This window comes from Squalius cephalus (assembly GCF_949319135.1).
Source record: "Squalius cephalus genome assembly, chromosome: 14".
In the NCBI taxonomy this organism is placed as follows: Eukaryota; Metazoa; Chordata; class Actinopteri; order Cypriniformes; family Leuciscidae; genus Squalius; species Squalius cephalus.
The window spans coordinates 18484073-18504470 of record NC_137135.1 but is presented as its reverse complement, the minus strand read 5'-3'; the positions used below and the strand labels follow the sequence as shown (position 1 = coordinate 18504470).

The 20398-nt window shown below is 39.4% G+C and overlaps 1 protein-coding gene across 4 annotated transcripts in view; it reads right to left on the bottom strand.

Annotated features, from left to right (window-relative positions):
• Nucleotides 1–14854, bottom strand: part of tenm2a (teneurin transmembrane protein 2a) — a 300779-nt gene extending 285925 nt beyond the window's left edge. For all 4 annotated transcript variants that reach the window (XM_079892536.1, XM_079892537.1, XM_079892538.1 and 1 more), the window contains exon 1: nucleotides 14399–14854. The gene's annotated coding sequence lies outside the window, so the exon portion shown is untranslated. The remainder of the gene's footprint in view (nucleotides 1–14398) is intronic.
• Nucleotides 14855–20398: the final 5544 nt, after the last annotated feature.

Here is a 20398-nt window from a genome sequence, read left to right as displayed (position 1 = left end):
GACAGCTGCAGCAGAGCTCACTAAAGCAGATCACACTCACACACAGACTGACAGGCCAGCTGGTCCAATAAGCCTGTAGTGACATATGAGCAAAGGAAAATCAACTTACTTACAACTAGAGGAGCAAATAATTAAGGGAGAAATGTCTTCTTCCTCCAACTGATAAAAAAGACAGAAAACAAAAAAGAAAAAGAAAACAATCATGCGTGATATAGTGATGCCACACAGAGTAACACAACCCTAAGAATCATAAATAAATAAATAAATAAATTCATGTGCAGCTAAAAGCTATTTAATTTAAGAGGAAATGCAGCTGGTACAACAACATTGTGATTTTCTATTTATTCTTTTTTTCTCACTTTAAAAGCTCAAAGAAATGTTGACATTTGCTTGAAATAATGCTTGACTTGAATGTAAAAAAAAGTGGGTACATTTTTCTGATGATGCGTACATTCATCTACACACATTGGTCACTATTGCAAAATATACCATAACAGGACCCCAATGTGCAGCTTATTACATGTATTCCAATTCTTTTTTTCTTACATCAGTTTAAAATAATTTAAGCTGAAATGACTTGCACGGCCAATTTGATTACTTAAGGCAGCAACTGAGCTTCAGTTTTTAAGTTGCAATAGATGGACATGTTTTACAGAGCAGCAGAGACATGAAGACATGAAACTAGCACATTTGTAGGAAATCGACTGCCAACACAATTATACAGTTTAGCGACCATTAAACACAAATGTATGACTGCAGGTGGCTGTGATCAAAATGAAATTACATTTGAGTGTTTTTTAACCCAAAAATGCCAAATCTAACTCCATAAATGACTAACTAACCAGGATTGTTTCTTTAAATTTATGTTCTAAAATTGTATTTATTTATTTATTTATTTATTTATTTCCTCATGCTTCCTACTTTAAAAGCTGCTATTTCATGGCAACACATATGATTAAGTGTAGAATCAAACCATTACTGCTAGAAAAAGGGAGCATAAAGATAAACACTTATCCATCTATGAACTCTGGGAAGTGAGTGTGAACCCTATGACATTTGTGTGTGTGTGTGTGTGTGTGTGTGTGTGTGTGTGTGTGTGTGTGTGGTTCAGGTGTTCTCTATGTTCTGGGGACAAAATGTTTTTGTTTTGTTTTTTGGACATTTTTGGGTCCCCATGAGGAAATCATTTGAAATTGTGTTTTCTGTGATGGGTAGGTTTAGGGGCAGGGTTAGGGGACAGAATATGTTTGTACAGTATAAAAATCATTATTTCTATGGAAAGTCCCCGTAAAACATGCAAACTCAACGTGTATGTGTGTGTGTGTGTGTGTGTGTGTTCATGTTTTTCTATCCCGGTGGGGACTTCAACCTGAAAGCACACAGACTCATGGGGACTCGTGTCACAGTGGGGACCTAAACTGAGGTCCCCATGGGTAAACAAGCTTATAAATCATACAAAATGAGTTTTTTTGGAAATGTAAAAATGCAGAAAGTTTTCTGTGATGGGTAGGTTTAGGGGTAGGGTTAGTGTAAGGAGATAGAATATACAGTTTGTACAGTATAAAAACCATTAAGTCTATGGAGAGTCCCCACAAAGATAGTAAACCAGACATGTGTGTGTGCGTGTGCGTGTGTGTGTGTGTGTGTGTGTGTGTGTGTGCCAGAACCTCTCTGCCCTCGTATTGACACTCTAGACAACTCTGTTAATCTGACAAATCCATGATCAGTCTTATCACCCACCAATGTTCACAAAACAAGCTCACCATATGCGTGCACATACTCATGTGCATTTTTCACATTTGTGTAGGCTTCACTGTGTCTGAAGGGGACTGCAGTGTATGGGTGTTGAACTTTCACACTTCATTGTGAGTTTACCAGCATGACTGAAGGCTGGGGTGCGTGTAATTCTATTGAGGAACTGCTTCTGAGTACACAGAGAAAAGCTTAATCTCACTGTGGGACCAAACCTAGGCTAATCTAGCACTGAGAAACCAGCAGGATAAACAAAACGTCACTATATGGGGCTGTTTACACCTGGCCACTTCATGTGTTTTCTCAGATCGGATAGATATCTGATTTATCAAAAAGATTGCATTTACACCTGGTCACATAAATGTGTTTTTGCAAAATGGATTTAAATCCGATCTTCAATTCCGGCGCTATATGCAGATTTATTGGAGTGCACGTCACCGAAAGCAACAGATATGAGCTGCATTTTATTGATCATCAGCTAAAATTTCAAAATCAAAGACCGCAATATGAGAGAGCGGCATTCAAGTTTGGAACAACATGAAGGTGACTAAATGAATTTACATTTTTCAGGTGAACTATACTTTTAAGATGACAGAAACCAGGTTCCATAATTTCAGGGCTACATGTGCCAGCTGAACAACTGATGAAGAAAAATGGAAGTTAGTTAAAGTTGGCAAGAAACGGAAGTCGTGATAGTCTATTCTGCCCTATTGTGGCGTATATCCAATTGAAGCGGCTTCTCAAGAAAAATGTAGGACAGGACTTAATTTTGTCCAACGGGAATTAATTGGATCATGGTTTGCTTTTTCTGTAATGTGTGAGTGACAGGTTACCACCTTCGTGCCAGTAAACATGACATGAGAAAAGAGAAGATTTTTTTTTTTAAATAATGATGTCCACAAATAAATCATTTATAATAAATACTGCAATATTTCATAAAAAATAATAATTTAACCAAAAAACCTACAGGATATGAGAAATCAACACTGAAAATAAGGTTTAAGACCCATTCACAACAACATACACATTTTTTTCTTACAAAATTGCATTGCGTGTGGCGTTAATAAGCACTTGTAGAAATTTGTCATTTTTGTTATTAAGGTAATGTAGTGTATTTGTAATGCAGATCAGCTGTCACTATAAGGTGAGCTCACAGGAGAGAATAAACACCGGCGGGTCGACCCGACTGTCACAGCCAGTGTTAAAACACAATTAACAAAGATGTGCGTTAAGAATTCCTCCGGTTTGATTCTGTGCAGATTAGCAGTGATTCATAATTCATTAACCTTGGGTGACTTTACACTATAGATTAATTTTTTATTTCAGTTCAGCGCCACAACGGGGAGGTCAACTGCGTGATGTCACGACATCACATCCTCCAGGAGCCCAGGTCCACGTTGACACTTCATTTTGTGGCTCCTCGTGGATGGGGGAAAAAAATGCAGCCCATCTGAAGCGCTCTCTTCACACACTAAAGCACAGAGTAAAACCTGTCACTTGCACTCCATTCAGAGCCAAACTGACAGATAAACAAGTCAATAGCATGACAATTTACATCAGTAATAGGGCCAACATAGAGAGCAGGAGTCTAAAGCCCGAAGACTGAGAGAAAGAGAGAGAGAGAGAGAGAGAGAGAGAGAGAGAGAGAGAGAGAGAGAGAGAGAGAGAGAGAGAGAGAGAGAGAGAGAGAGAGAGACGAGAGAAGAGAGATGACTTATGTATACAAAAGAGGAAAGACAGAGATTTGGCTTGGTATCTTGCAAGTCTGTGGGGTAAAAGCGTGAGGGGCTTCTGGGGGTAATAGATCAATAAGCACACTGAAACCAGTCTGGGTCCCTAAGGCTGAGACAGATCGTTCTCGCACACACATCGAGAGGTGAGCCCAGGGCAAGCCAGTGGACTCATCAAACACAAAGGCCTATTTCATATGCAATCTATAGGCCAGCCGAAATGACCTGCTGGCTATGAGACACAAAGTACTTAAAAAAGCACCCATGTCAGCAATATCAAAATCGATCGGCATGTAAATTCAACAGGATCCTCGCAGAAGTGGCTGTTTTGTGTGCAAATGACTAGCTGTTGCTTTAAATGGAGTCTGCCGGCCCATCGCTCGTAATATTCTATCTACACATGCAAATAGAGTGCAATTCTGTCCATCAATACCTCAGTGAAAAAAAATATACCACATAAACACATCGTGATTAGACAATGAGAAGCGCATTCAAGCGATTCTGCTGACACACAATGCCAAAACAAGCTTGTGGCTCACCAGCGCACTCACACTGTCACATACTGACCCAATAACTGAAGACTTAAGACAAATTAGCACCTGCCTATTTAATTACAGCGCCGACTTAATTAAACTGCCAAGGATTAAACACTGCTGTTGAGGCACAAATATTACACATACAAACATGCATGGATGCCAATGCACAGCGAATCAACTGTAGCATGCTACTTCATGACATTACATCATATTTGTAGCCTGTGTCGGAATGATGCAATACCAAAGCTAAAGTGATTTTACCTTTCATCCGCTTTCTGTAAACACCAAATATGAATGGTGCAGCCTTAGGGTGGATCAGATTATAATCAGATAAGACATTAATCTATTCTTTACACGACAGAGCAATCGAGCCTGGTTACACTGATATGACGGAGTTTTTGTACTGGATAAGATTATTCTCATCCCTCTCCCAGATCCCTGAATTTGCTAATGGATTCAGGTTTGTTGGATGGAGAGGTAAAAGAGAGACTAAAGTGGTAAATTTAAGCGAGAGAAAAAAATCCAGCAAAATAAGGAAAGAGGATTTGTCAGAATCACGGCACTACACTCAGTGAATGTACAAGGGAAGTTGACATGAAATGTCAAGCTTCATAAACAGTGACTTGCTGTGTTTCATTTAAACTATTTTAAACAGCATTTCTTTTGTCATATGCTTGTATAATAAATACTATACATGCAGTTTTATGACCTCATATTACTTGAGCAACTACATGCAACAAATGTGCTTTTAAAAACTAATGTGTCTTACCACAGAACTATTCAAAGGAGAAGTATATAATTTATTCAGTATTAAAATACTTATATCCCAGCTTAATATGAAGAGAGAGCTACACATAAATCACATATTTTTTTTTTAAATTCAGTGTAAACACTGGGATGCTATCAACAATTAAGCAATTTGTTTGAGCATCTCGACCAGCCCACAGTACTATATTTGTTTTGACTGTTTGAAGACATTAATTTATGCGATTTTATTTGCATGCTGGTTACACAGGATTTTATCCAAAAGAAGATTTTATGATCGGATAACAGAAAAATGGCATTAAATTCATCTTTGTTTTATAATGATAATAATTCTTCATCCAATAGAGACAATAAAGTACACTTTCGGCCCAGTCTGTACATGCCGAGCTCAATCACCAAGCATTTAACAGTGTTTTCACCAAGAGAACGGATGATAGCACAATCTCCGGGTGAAAACTGAAAACCAATGACTTAGAAATAGGGAGAGAGAAAAAAAAAAAAAAAAAAAACTATTTACCTGCTCTGTCATCAGTGTTAATAGAAGCATTGAAATTCAGCGGTGCATCTGACTCATCTCTGATTTGAAATGCTCTTTACATTTTCTACACCAAAATCAAACGGCTGCACACTTCCATATCAATATTTTACTGCCCGCTTAATGGGAATTTAATGATACCAATCTCCTATTTAACGTCAGTGTGTTCTGTAATGGAAGGCTCTCAGTAGGAGAGCGCCGGAGAATCGTACGCAGGACGCAGGAGCGGCGCTGGAGCGATGCAATCCAAGATACTATGAACCCGGCAAAGTAATCACAAGGTACAAGAGTAAATCAGCCACAACATTTAGAAGTCTGCAGCATGTGAACAAAGCCCAGGAGGTAGTTAAGACTGGTTCTTAATGAGCTAATTAGGTTTGTTTAGGCAGCTTTTACACGCTGCTGGTAATGAGGGGAATGAGAGACAAATTCCTATGCCAAGGAGGAGAGGATTTGGAAAGGGTTGTAAAGGAGAGGGGAAAAGAGCTGTTCTAAAAGACAATGGCTATTTTTAAATCTTACCGTGCATGTTCTTCAAGCCAACATTTCCAGATCAGTGTAATCTAGTCTATGACATCAAGCCTTGTGCCAGCTTGTGCCAGGTTTCATGTCACATGTGCTTCCGATGGCCAGGTTACAACACACACAAACACACACACAGCGGGATTAAATACATGCACATCCTACCTGCTGTCTGCTCTCACGCTGGTGGCAAGATAAAAAGATCATATCTATTAATGCAACAAAATGCATCGGTTTAAACCATTTGAGCATTCAGAAAAACACTCATCAGTGACTGTGGCCTTCACTGTCTGATAAAGCACTGCAGCAACAGGACCATCACAAGCCTGTCGTGCATAATTAATGAAAGAGATGAGAGCTGTTAGCCACACACACACACACATACACACTTAAAAGCAGAGATGCCCAGTACCAGATGAGGATTGTTAAAAGAATCAAGATGAATGAGATAGGACAATGAATCTGATTTTAAATAGCTGTACAGATTCATGTGTGTTAAACAGGATGTTTTTTTCTTTCAAGAAGACACTGACTGTCCAATGCAGTCGAATCATAGTATGAATACACATAACCTCGGTTCACGAAACCTAGCAGGGAATGTAATGGTCGTATTTCAAAAGAAATAAAATTATGTTTTATACAGTCCCATGTTTTATTAAGCTTGTTTGCATAGTGACATTTAATGGATTAGGGTTATTCATAATTCATTATCATAATGCATAAAAAATCAGTTTTTTATGTAAATTCTGTCTTTCATTACTGTGATACAGATATACTGTATATAATAGTACAAATTAATTCATTTAAAAATTCAAATATTGTTTATCTTAATATGTTATAAAGATAAATTGCAAAGAACATTTGTCACATACACTACTGTTCAAGAGTTTAGGGCCAGTAAGATTAGTTTTTAAAGAAAGTAATATTTGTATTAATCAAGGATGCATTAAATTGATCAAAAGCGACAATAAAATTTAAATATTTCTATTTCAAACAATTGCTAATCTTGTTATTTAAACAATCCTGAAAAAGTCTCACATTTCCATAAACATATGAAGCAGAACAACTGTTTTCAACATTGATAATGATCATAAATGTTTCTTGAGCAGTTTCTACTGTACGCATCAAGATGCTATTAATTTCATTTCATTTAAAAAAGAAAGAAATAAAGAAAAATATTCACATAAAATGTAATCGCTTTTTCACTCACTTGATTTGAGGATGAAAAATAATCTGGCCATTTTCTTCGTGGAATTCATTCTCAAAGAAAAGCACGCAGAAGGTCGCAGAAAAGCTGAAAGCATTTGTCTGAACTGGCAGTACTTTCTATCTCTCAAACCTAAACATGTCCCTTTAGTCTGCTCTACAGAACATAACACAAAAGCTTTTAGTACCTATCAATAGAAAAACACTGTTTCACTCCAGCTATCACTGATGTGTGTGAGTCACAAATATTTTAAAGGTGGAAGGGTATAGAAGAGTACTCTACAATTGGTATCTACGTGTGCACACTCACACAGAGATCTACAAACAAGTACCGAAGCACACCAACAGAAGGTCATCACATACAAAATGTGCCCAGGTAAGAGGTAAGATCTCTCTCCTCTAACTCCCAGGAAATGACCGCATACATGAGCAAGAGAGTATGTGTGTGTTGTGTGTTTGGGGAGAGGGTGTTCAGAGGTTAAACTTGTACTCCTGAAAGTGTTCCCAGCAGAGATTAATCATTCCGGGCCGGGATGCATCATCACAGCCATAAATCATTGGGCCTGACCTCTCTTTCCTCTCTCTTGTGATATTAGTGAGGAGCGGTGAGGAGCGGTGAGTAGCGAGATTGCTCTCTGCGTGATGGTTACCACAAATGGTTTGCACATTACATATTTCAAAGTGCATGTATCTCAAGTCAGGTAAATATGGAAAAAGCCATTGCATCTCTTTCTTTTTGGAATGTGTCAGATATAAGTGAAAAAGGTGCAGATACGTCTCTGTATGAATGCAGTTCATTCCAGTTTGCATGTTCAGATTTGCTCACATGTCTTTGGAGGGTGGAGTGATGTAATTCAGTGGTAAGAAAGAACTTAGTAAATGTCTCCAATCGCTAACAGCACCTTTTAAAACAAACATGTGAACTCTTGTATTGGCACTAACATAAGCCAAGTACACTGTTTAGTTTCAGATGCTCAAATTGGCAGCATTCAGGAGGTATTTTAGGCCTCTTCTGCTTCAGTTCTGCTTCTTGTGCAGTCTTGTCTTGAAATGCATAATATCTTTTTTTAAGGTCACAGCACATTTAAATGGGATTGAGGCCAATGGGATTACAGACTGACTATAGTTGGTCTTTTTTTTCCTCCAGAGGTTTGCTGTTGGTACATGTTCCTTTGCGTTTTCCAAATTACATCAAGTTTGGTCTCGTGTCATCAGGTCATTGTTGCAGCAGTGCTAAAGAATATACAGGAATGTTTCCCCCCCCTTCCTTCAGAGAGAAATTCAGGATTTCTCTCTGACGAACACAGATGTTATCACCTGCAAGAGGTCTCTGCAGACCCTTAGCGGTGACCCCAGGTTTCTGTGTCACCTATTTTAGTATTCTATTCGTCCCTTTACACTAATCACTGTAGGAGACCCACTGCTAGAGAGAGCAGCTGTGCTGCTGAATTTCATCTTTTAAACGGAGCGCTGAGAGTTTGGTCACGTTTGCTTCCGTCAGGTCACGTTGGAATGATCGTATTTACGAGATCATAACTAGCGGGAAACTGTCGGCTTTCTTTGAGCCCTAACTTGTTAAGACTCGAATCATACTAATTTAGCTGGTTTGTGAACCGGTTTATCCACAAACAAACTACATTTCCCATCACTCTCTATATCAGCATGAGATACTTAAATGCATATAGATATCAAGTACATGGTCATGGCTCTGGGCCATGGATCATGGGGACTTCTGATATCTGTCTGTTTTTCATTGTTATATTTTAATCACAGCTAAAATGACTGGAGCATCGGACTTTCTTTCAAATGTTTTAGAAGTGAATAAAATGTATCTTTGATCATTAAAAAAATGTATTTTAATGGTTTAATAATTTGCTCAATAAAAATGGATTTATGGGTGTTTTAATTTTACTTATTAATGTGTCTAAAAGCACTGCTAATCATCGCTGTAGAAATATCTGAGTTTATTAACACACTTTTTCATGTGTGTATTCCTATGTGAATAACAGCCTAAAATAAATCTGTTCATCAAATAAAGTGATCGTGTCTCTTCAGAAAATGTGGACTAGACCGCTCAATTCATATAAATTAGTTTTGCGATCTCTTTATGAACTTTTTGAAGTGTCAAAGTGGTAGTTGCGTGGACTGTTGAGGGACAGAAATCTCTCAGATTTCATCAAAACGATCTTCATTTGTGTTCCGAAGATGAACGAAAGTCTTACGGGTTTGGAACGACATGAGGGTGAGTAAATGATGACACGATTTTCAGTTTTGGGTGAAAAAACCTTTAACTAAACGATAAACATATGAAAATACATCAATAATTCTCTAAATGTGCAAGCTTTTTAGACTAATGGACATTGTTTATAAAGCACTTGACAGGAGTCACACGACAGCTTGCATGACTGAACAGGAATGTGTTTATTTATTATACACCATGCATAAGAACAATTTGATTATTGATGTATTGATGTAAAATTACATTTCATCATGGTGCATTTCGTCCAACACCCACTACTATTGAACCTGGAGATATTTGTCTTAGTCTTTAAGACACTAAGCCCTGAGGCTGGTTGCATAAACATAGCCATTATGTTAAGACAGTGTCTTAAGTTCCAGTGTGACCCACTAACAGTTAGTCAGGGGCAGTCAGTCTTGGTTTTCGGTATCAAATGAAGCTAATCTACGATTTTCTGTAACTGATTTAAAAAAAAGCTATGAACAGTCTTAAAGAAAAAAAATTGATTTCTAACTTGTAAGACTACTCTTAGAGGTTTATGCAACAGGCCCCTGCTGATGTCCACTTCAGAGTGCCCTATTAAAGCAGTGAGTGCGAGAGAGACTGTATTTGTGCTAAAAGTTGCATCCAAGCTCTTACGTGCTTGTAAGTCTGTCTGGGTCGTGGATTTGACACCGTCACCTAGTTAAAGCTTATCGACAGCAACCTGAGCTGTGCTGAGTTGAGGTAAGCCGCATCTATCCGGTCTGACTAGAAATTAAACTATCAGCTTGTTAACTCTGTGGGCACCGTCGGCCTGACCTGTAATAAAGAGATACTGAAGAGGCTGCTGGTGACAGATATTGTTCATCAGCACTCTGATGTTCTCAGCTGCATGTGTGTGAATGCGGTTTTAGATGCATTAGGATTATTATACACTCCCACCCAACCCTGTAATCTCTTAATCTGCTGAGGACTGGAATCACGGGCTGCATCTGTCAGAGAGCTTGACAGGGGAGAGCCATACACCTAATGTGTCAACACACCACAGCACAGCATTTCAAATCTGGCAGTTTATGCCATGTCAACAGCCAAAATAGTGACCACCAAGCATGAACACACACACACACATAGAGTACACACATGCTCAACCATTAATGCATCTCTCTACCTCGGAAAAACACCCCATCTATCAGGTCTTATTATCAGCTCTCCTTCACACACCACGGACCTGGCTGAAGGACGCAGGACTGGGTAGGGGGGCTTGATAATGATGCAGATGCTCTTATAACTGCAAACGGACTTAGCAACATCAGCCACGGCAATACGTACACAAACACTTTTACAAAAATGCGCACACGCACACACATCCGAGTGAACTAGAGTTTTGCCTAATGATGCTAATTGGTTGAAAAGAGCTTATGTTGACAGTAATGAAGACTGATGGTCGTGTGTGTCCTCAAATGTGGTAGACGCTAGTGTGGGTATAAATAAATACTGTCAGCGCTAACCCAGATCTGAAATTTTGTGTACACGCATAAAAGAAATAGAGAGAGAGAGAGAGAGACAGAAGAAACACACACATCCACACATCCTAGCAAGCCACTGAAATCCAGTAAACCGGGTAACGTGTACAGAAAAAAAAGTGTGTACAGAATTGAATGTATGGAAACATATTTAATGTATGGAAAAAAGAATGAAAGCTGACACTCCATCTCTTAGACTAAATGTTTTCTGAAAGCAGGGTCAAGAGGAGATGATGATAGAGATGATGAAATCAATGTAAACATTATTATAAATAAATAAATAAGTGCACAACTTCTAAATGTTCCTTCTGCAGTGTATGTGCCAATCAAGGGACTGATGAGACTCTTGTTGCAGCATGAATTATCTAAATTACAGGAAAATTGATCATCAAAATATGGCATTGTGTGTACAGTATGTTGCTCACAGTACTTAAAGGGATGGTTGACCCAAAAATGAAAATTCTGACATAATTTACTCACCCACAATTAATTAAAAATAGCTTCTTTTGTGTTCCACAGTAGAAAGAAAGTGATACAGATTTGAAATTACAGCACATTATGGTGATTAAATGCTTTGGATGAAGCAAATTTGTGGGTGAACTATCCCTGAGTGTATAATATGCTAAGAGTTTATTGTTGGTGACTATTTGGATGTTTTGTGCCATTAAAACCACTGACCTAACAGAACAAAGAACATAAGACTAAAACATATATTTGAACAAGTTGGACATTTGTTGCTGATTGTCAACATGTCTTTACGTTTAGCGTGAAAAATGGCAGTCTTACCAAGCAAGACTTCAGGGTAAAGGAGGAGGCAAACAGAAGGAGTTTACATTCAGCAAAGGTGCTCAGCAGAGCCGGGTTGAGTCGAGCATCTGCTCTCATTTTGGGCTTCGTGGAAAGAGCCGTGCTGCTTGCGGCCCAAAGAAGGCAACGAGCCAGTGTGTGAGCTTAAGGGGGTTAAGGCCACACACAAACAAACACACACACTTACCGAGAGAGCGAGTGAGAGTGAGCACTACTAAGTGTGATCTGCTCTGCTCTGCCATGTTAGCTGGAGTTACACTGTGCCAACTGGGCCAGGATGAGGGATTGTGTATGACATGCACGGCTGTCCGGTGTTAAAGCCGTTTAGCCGCTCAGAGTGTATGTGTGCTGAGAGTTATCTAAACATATACAGCTTACATCTAAATATTCTGTCGCCTTTCACACACACACACACACACACACACACATCGGTACCAAGAGGATGAGGCCTGGCAGGTGCCAACTGGATTGTGGGTTAATCAGTCCAATCTTCATCCCCTTGAACAGTGCATTCACATGAGTAAACAGCATGTGGGTTTTTGAGGACGGCACAACACACAGTTTCCCAGATTGTTAGTCTGTATCTGTGAAAACTGAAGAAGATTTGACTCATTCTGTTCAAACATCACACATTCTCACTTCCTCGCCGTCGGCTGATCTCTTCTCTGCGTCCATTTGATTTTGAGCTCTAATTGAGAGATACAGTACAGTACATGAGAGAGGGATCAGATGGAGGGAAGGATCAGGGGGAGATAGCACAAGCTATCAAAGCCAGAGGCCCAGCAGGGAGCTTCCATCTCTTGATCTTTTTTCTGACCGCTTCATTCATATCCTAGCGCAGCAATATCAATAAGTGCATTAACTCACCTACTTTAAAGTTTTCACACAGTAGGGACAGGTGAGATACTATAACATGAGATGATAACAGCTATAATTCCTAATCATTCGGTAAAGTCATTCCACTTTCTTCTGAGATGACAAAAAAAAAAAAAAAAAAAAAAAAAAAAAAACACAAGCAAGCAATCCAGAGAGAGAAGATAATAATTCATTCGACTTTGTAGTGATGCAATTGGACAGTCAGCACTTATTGAAGATGACCCTGGCGCTATCGTGACCCATTCACACAGCCAGTCATAGTCAGTTGGTCACTAGTAGCCTTAAGGTGGAGCTCTGTGCCATTAGCATTAAATCAGTTCTTATGCCACAACAACTGAACATTCTGAAGGAAAAAGTTGTTAAAGGGTTAGTTCACCCAAAAATGAAAATTATGTCATTAATTACTCACCCTCACGTCGTTCCAAACCCGTAAGGCCTTCATTCATTTTCGGAACACAAATTAAGATGTTTTTTAATGAAATCCAAGAGGTTTCTGAACCATTATGATGTTGAAGAGAAGAGATTGTTGAATAAAGTTGTTATTTTTTTGTGGTGGATCACAAAAAGTATTCTCATCGCTTCATAACATTAAGGTTGAACCACGTAGTCACATGGACTATTTTAATGATGTCTTTACTACGTTTCTTGAAAGTTGCAAAGATGTTGCTGCCTGTGGGTGGTTCAGAAACCTCTCTGATTTCATCAAAGATATTAATATGTGTTCCGAAGATGAACGTCTTACGGGTTTGGAACGACATGAGGGTGAGTAATTAATGACAGAAATGTCATTTTTGGGTGAACTAACCCTTTAAATTGCACCTGTGAATAATGCATCACTTCAAAGTTGAATAAGAACCATGCTTGCACTTCGGCATCACAGCCATCTATCTGTATAAAGAGCACAAACACAGGGCAACCTATGTACAAACACACATAACTGTCTAAGACCATCACTGCAAAACATGCTATATAAATATGGAACTTCTCATTGCAAGGATGAACTAACCCATCTGACACTCGACTGCAATTTAAACATGAGGAACAACTTCCGTGGTACCTGTAGCACTTACAATATAATACAATTATTATTATTAAATTATCTGACATATTCAGGCACCATTCATTGTCCTTACATGGAAAATACACTATTTGGAATTTTTCCTGTGTCAACCGAAAAATATTTTAAGTGTGAATAGACCTAAATGACAAACATTTCCTTTTTGCATGACCTGTCCCTTTAAATGCATAACAGCAAAAACACTGAATATTTCGCTATACGTTTTATCAATAACACGCTGCCTCCCCACCGCAGAAACACTATAAGGTATCTGCCTTTTCTGACCTTAACAGAACATTAGCCACTAATTGCGGCTACACCATTAGCCATTTCTGGCATATTCTCCAACTGCTGATGATACACGACCTTATGCGTCGCTGTCAATAGCCGGAAGGGAAATAGGTGCAGAGGGTCATACGATTTACCACGAGCACGCCGCGAGACGAGCGCGCGCCTCTCATAGATGGTCAGTGTCGGTATGCGGTCTCCATAAACTGGACTGTCTTGGACTGTAAGCTTGTCTCGATTATGTTTCTCAAAAATCTAGCTATAAAAAAGACAAAACTGCTCACTGGACGCCAGAGACAATAGTAAATAAGAAATAAAAAGAAAGAAAACAAGTGTCGGCGCGTTTTGGCATTCCGCACCAGAAATAATGAGGATGAGGATGATGAAACCAGCGAGAAAGATCCACATAACCAGCAGTAAGATCACACGACAGGGTCAGTTTCATCAAAAGGATTTGTCAGAGAAACGACACGGTTATTAAGTTGTATTTCCAGCATTCATAGAAGTGTAGAAAACAGTCAGTTATATATAGACGTGTACTGCCAAAAGCGCAGAGCTTGATACAAACGTAAAATCTTACCTGCGCTGAACAGCCTGTTCATTTACCGAAGGAAACTTTTATTTCCCTCGGGAAGCACCTTCCAAACGCAAAGCCGACGAGTCGTCAATACTTTTCTTAAGATAGCTGTCAATTCCTTTAAATATAGCCAATAGCATCACACTTAAAAGCAACGGATAAAATGCCTAACGCAGATAATGCCTAATGAACACTGAATGGAGAGTCATTTAGACGATGGCCGTCCGTTGGGATCCAGCTGTCCTAAAATGCTCACACGGCTAAACACGGAAGATCGCGAGTCTCTACAACCTTCTGCTTTGATTAAGCGAAACAGAGGCGCGCGCTGAATGAGCGCGTGTGAGGGAGATCGGACGCTACCATTCACACTGAGGGACAACTGACCGATACATGCGACTGACGGCTCAAGCATCTGTCCGAGGACATAACTGTTTGCGCTGACGGGAGTTAGAAGTTGACAAACAGCCCTTCTAATCGAATTAAACCTCGTGAATGGCAGAGAATGGTTTAACTGTAATTTCCTTCAAGAGAATTTACTCGCGCCTCAGGTACATGCCCCGAATGCGGGTGCACCTGCTTGAGATGTGAGAAGAATGAAAATCTCTCTCTTTTTTTTTTTTTTTTTTTTTTTTTGAGTCTATAAAAAACATCAGTACGTTTCATATTCTGAATTATTTGGACATGGTTATGCATGTAATTATTGAATTATTGAACACATGAATTATTGATCTGAAGTGAAATAAGTGTTAGCTTAACAAGGGGAGATGAGTGCCATACAGCGTTGTCATAGTGACCATTTTTCAAAAATATCTGACCTCTTGCCACAAATGACCAATGATAATGAAATATTCCACAGCGACAGCGTTGTGTAATAACTTAATCTATTAAGGGTTTATTTTGTACCAAGGCTAGTGACAAAACTGAAAAAAAAAAGAAATTCACTGTTCTATTTCTATTCTCTCATACTTTTTTAAACTTTTTTAATGCAGCGCAATTCAAGGTTTCATGTCATTTGCCATCACATACGGCCCCCAAATTGAGTTTATGTAGATTTTTCACCTGTCTAAGGGATGTGTCTGGTGAAAGTCATTTTATCACAAGTCATGAACAGTACAGTCATTTTCTTATACCTGACAAGTCATTTTAGGACATAGGGTACAGTATGTCATTATGTACAAACAAGTTGACAAAACATTTGGTCTTTCAGTTACACAAATTTGACTGCTTGTTTTTCATTAATGCACCTGCAATGACATTACTTTAATAGGCATTTGAGCAAGGCATGACAACAATGGGATGTAATTACAGGCTATAACGAGGGAGCCATTGTAGAGAATTTCTGCGTTATTCAACGCCAAACAAAGATCTAACAGCAGATTTCCCTATAGGTTGGGGACATTAAAGCTTGATTATTTGAGAACACCTTGTTAGAAAAAACCCCATGGCTGCTATTTGAAATGCACATTTCAAACATTTCTTACACTCTACTGGTGATTGTCTGATTTGGTTATTACACAGCATGTCTTCCGGCTTGAGATTTGTTCGGAGAGACAAAGATGGGGAGGCATTCAGTTTTGTCCATGTTGGCTTGTGCCCCCCACCTGCAACAAGATAGAGGCCAGTGAGAGAGAAAATGTTCTGTACCAAGCTGTGATTCTCAATGAGGTTATTCTCTCTGCTTCAAACCAACACTGCTCAGCATGGAGTTGTTTTCCTTGTCCCACAACCAGGATCAGTCGGCTTTAATCTCTGGTATGTTAGGTATTCGACTCGAAGATACAATTTCAGCATTGGCTCAACACTGACTATTTGTCCTCACAGAAACCCACCTTTACCTTTTGTCACAAACTGTCGATTCAACTGTGACTCACATGAAGTTAAACCGAAGAAGTAAAAGAGAGAGTGAGAGAGAGAGAGGCAAATGAGTAAGTGTGCTGGCACTTCCCTAGTCTAAAGAAGCAGATCCACTTCTCAATTCTCACTCATACATATGCATGTGAAATAGCGCAATGAATATGGAATATTTATAGATTTTTATGCTACAAAGTTTGTTCACTTTGTTTGCAGATTCAGTCTAGGAGAAGGTTAATCTGAGAAATATCAGATTTTAAAAATTATACACACACACAACCGTGCAAAAGTTTGGGGTCTGTAATATGTTTTTAATGTTTTTTGAAAGAGGTCTCTTATTTTCACCAAGGCTGCAATTATTTGATCTCAAACAGTAAAAATCATATTGTGAAATATTTTGTATTTTAAATGGTTTAGATTTTTTTTCCTATGATGGCAAATCTGAATTTTTAGTATCATTACACCAGTCTTCTGTGTCACATGATCATTCAGAAATCATTCTAATATGCTGACTTGGTGCACAATAAATATTTCTTGTTATTGTCGATGTATTTTCAGGATTCTATGATGAACAGAAAATTCTAAGAACAGCATTTAATTGAAACAGAAATCTGTGTCCAAACCCTGTGTGCTCTTACTCCCAGAAGTTTAAGTCATATCAGAGCTTTCTAAATTGAGACAGTTCTTTCCATGTTTGTAAGAATTATCCATCAGTCAACAAATGGACAGTGGGTGGTCTATGGGCATGTCTTCTGAGGCTGAGACTAGGCACATGAGAAAATGTTTCCATCGGAGACCCATTTACATGCAAACAACACACCAAAGTCACCTCATGTCAGTCATCACGTCTTTTCCCTGCAGATACAACACTACATCACGCCTGAGGAGCTATATAATGACTGTGTTTTTTCAGGGGTTTTGGTTGGTCCATGGTTTGGAAGCCAGAGAGGGAAAACATGATAGTCATGCTGTGTCTGTATAAGTTTGCATGCAAAACACAGAAAACGTGTGTGTGTGTGTGTGTGTGTGTGTGTGTGTGTGTGTGTGTGTGTGTGTGTGTGTGTGTGTGTGTGTGTGTGTGTGTGTGTGTGTGTGTGTGTGTGTGTGTGTGTGTGTGCGTGGTCAGAACCTGTCAGAAGAGTTTCAACAAAGATATAAACTTGTAAACTCCACAAGACAACAAAGCAAACGTCATCTTAAAATTATGAGGAAGCATGAAATATTGCACACTGTATGAGTGCACATAGATGTTCAATATTTCACCCCTCGGCTGTATTCTAATTTCACCACACGCTGTATATTTATGAGCCAGAGCTTCACTTCTGACTCCAAATGAGAAGGGCAATGCAATCCTCTCCCTCAATCCACATCTGCTGCTATTAGATTTCCATCAAGGCTTAGAGAGTCACAGAGAGCAAAGGTGTGCTTGTAAGTAGACGAGACTGTTAGAATCAGCATGAGGCCAAGCATATGGAGAACAGAATGGGCCTTCCATTAGATGTTTTTTTTTTTTGTTTCTTTTCTCAGGGCTTGTAGGAGAGCAAAATGTTCTCTCTTTTGGACGTGACTGCGATGCAGGAGTTAATTTACTACCCCCAACTGTTCTGAATGAAGAGCACCTATATCAGCAGTGTTGAAGCTGCTTTCTTGAACCCTCAGCTCTGAAGTAGCCTGGCAGAGGAACATTTTGTGAAGATTAACTAAAGTCCTAATTCTCCTTAGCTTCTAAATCTTAAAGACTTTCCACCGGGAATGAGGTAGATGTGTGAAAAAACATGGGTTTATAATCTAATCTCACTCCTTTAGAAGCATTGCCTTGGTAAAGGTCAAATTACTTTGGAAAATTGGACTACTTGCAGGAATTAGTGTACATGAGACATTTTGCCGCATAAACCACAATGTAGGATACATATTCTATTTCTCCTGATTGCTGCATAGCAACGGACATTCTAGCACATGTGACATGCCATTACTTATGATGACAGAAGATGAAGGAAGGTTTATCGATGGCTTTGATGTGCAATGAGCATTGCCTGATTGCTTTGCTTGCGTCATCCTTCATAACAGTGGCAAGTTTCAGGGTTAATGATGTCATACTGCAACTGCAAGCATGGCTTTGTGTGCATGTTCCTAAACCGCATTTGTTAAATTTTGAGGATGATGTATTGCACTGTTAATTATTTAATCAATTTTGATTGATTCCTAAAATGCAAATTAGCTCATTAAAAACCTGAACTTATGGAATTACAAGTGATTAGCTTAGAAAGCAGCACTGGGGCCTTGTGGTTAAGAGTGGAAATATGTATGATTTAGAGTTAACTGTATGCATATAAATGGACTGGCATCCTCCAATTCTGTAATAATAATAAAGCATAATATTATTAATATTATTTCTCCATCTCCAGCATTGTGGTTTGTACAGCAAAATAACACTATTATTAATTTAACTCAGCTTTGTTCCAGCTAGACAGTTCAGTATAAATTATATGAATATAAAACATTTAAATATTTAAAATATAAACTTGCAGTAGCCCAGATCTACTCGTTTCACCTCAAAACTGTATTAGTGTGAGCTTGCAGCAGTGTATACAAATTAAAGGATGCTGTAGGGGGTAAGTGGACCTTTATTTAAAAGGAGTTTGCTTTGTGGTTTGGGGTGGGGGTGGGGGTGGGGGATCTCCCTCAGTAGGGGGTGGTGTTGGAGCACAGGCGGGTTGCCAGAAGGATGTTACAGAAGAAAAAAAGAAAAAGGGAGATAGGAGCCTGGGAGAAAAGTATCTGACTGAAGGGAGACGTGAGGCACAGCACAGCTGGCTCTTAATTGAATTTTTTACTCAGCACTTTCACAGCTGTTTTGCTGAGATGAATGAAGAGCTTATATCTGGCACACATCCCTTTGGACACACACATACACACATACTGTCTCCCTGCCTGGGTCACATGACTGGACGCATCCCAAACCTGCCTTGGAGACAAAGACTCACCCAACATGTCCACTGGTGTGGAGTGAGTTCCTGTTACCAATTCATTCTCTATGGGAGCCGAGTGGCAGTCCCGCAGGGGATAGTGGGATTGACATGAGCAAGCAGTGAGAGCATCAAAAAGTTTATTAAGGACAAAAATGCAATAGATAAATAAACCTCCCTCCTGTATTACTGTTGTTCCGCTGTGCCGTTTAGTGCTGTATTAGTGCGATTCGGCCTCACTTGGCGATTCTTGACCACATCTGAGTCTTGTCAGCCTCTCCTCAGGACATCCCAAATGACCGTCTTCTGCTCCATTTGAGTGATTCCTTCACAGTACAGTTGACAACAAATGAAAGCCACCTCATTAGATCCCTAAGCCCTAAAGCTAATGGGCCACAGAGAAAACAGGACTCAGCTTCATCCATTAATTATAATAATAACAATACCCAAGCTCCTCTGGCAGCTATTTGCTTTTCTTTTCAATTAATTTCATCACACACACTTGAGGGAGAAGACACGGAAAGTGTTCGGTAAGCTCCGCATTTATAGTAGCTGTAGTAGTTGAACTGGCTGATCTTTGGGAACCACAGGATGAAACACTGGAGGGTGAAAACATCCTGGTGTGCTGCCCAAATAGCACTGCAGAAAGAGGGAGCCATTCAGCGAATTCATGCTAGTGCCCACCAGAGAGAAAATGGAAAGATAGAGGAGCTGTGCCAGGGAGACAGGAGAAGAGATAGACAGATTCACAACGCAGATAGGAATTTCCCCCAGAAGAGGTGAGGCGCAGAGGGGAGGAGCTTTGACTTTACTCTCACCTCTTATCTTCTCTCTCTCCTCCTCTCGTCCTCGGGGGCTCATGCTAGGTGTTTAAACACTCCGGCGAGTGCAATAGGACATCGCTGGATAAGACGGAGAAATCCGCAGAGTGGAAAATGTGTTTATGTCTGTATGTCATCCATGCATAATTCAGGGTTAGAGCTCAGCATTTCCCAGCTCGCTCCTCAACTGTCCGGATTATTCTTACCAACAGCAGGTTTTAAACTTTGAGAACAAAGAATGCTATTTATAAAACAAGCCTTGAACACTGGAGAGAGACAAAAATGACATTTTCTTAATCAATTGTTTTTCAGTAAAAATATCGGTCCCACTTTGTGGCCCTACAAATGTACAAATGTGTAATAGG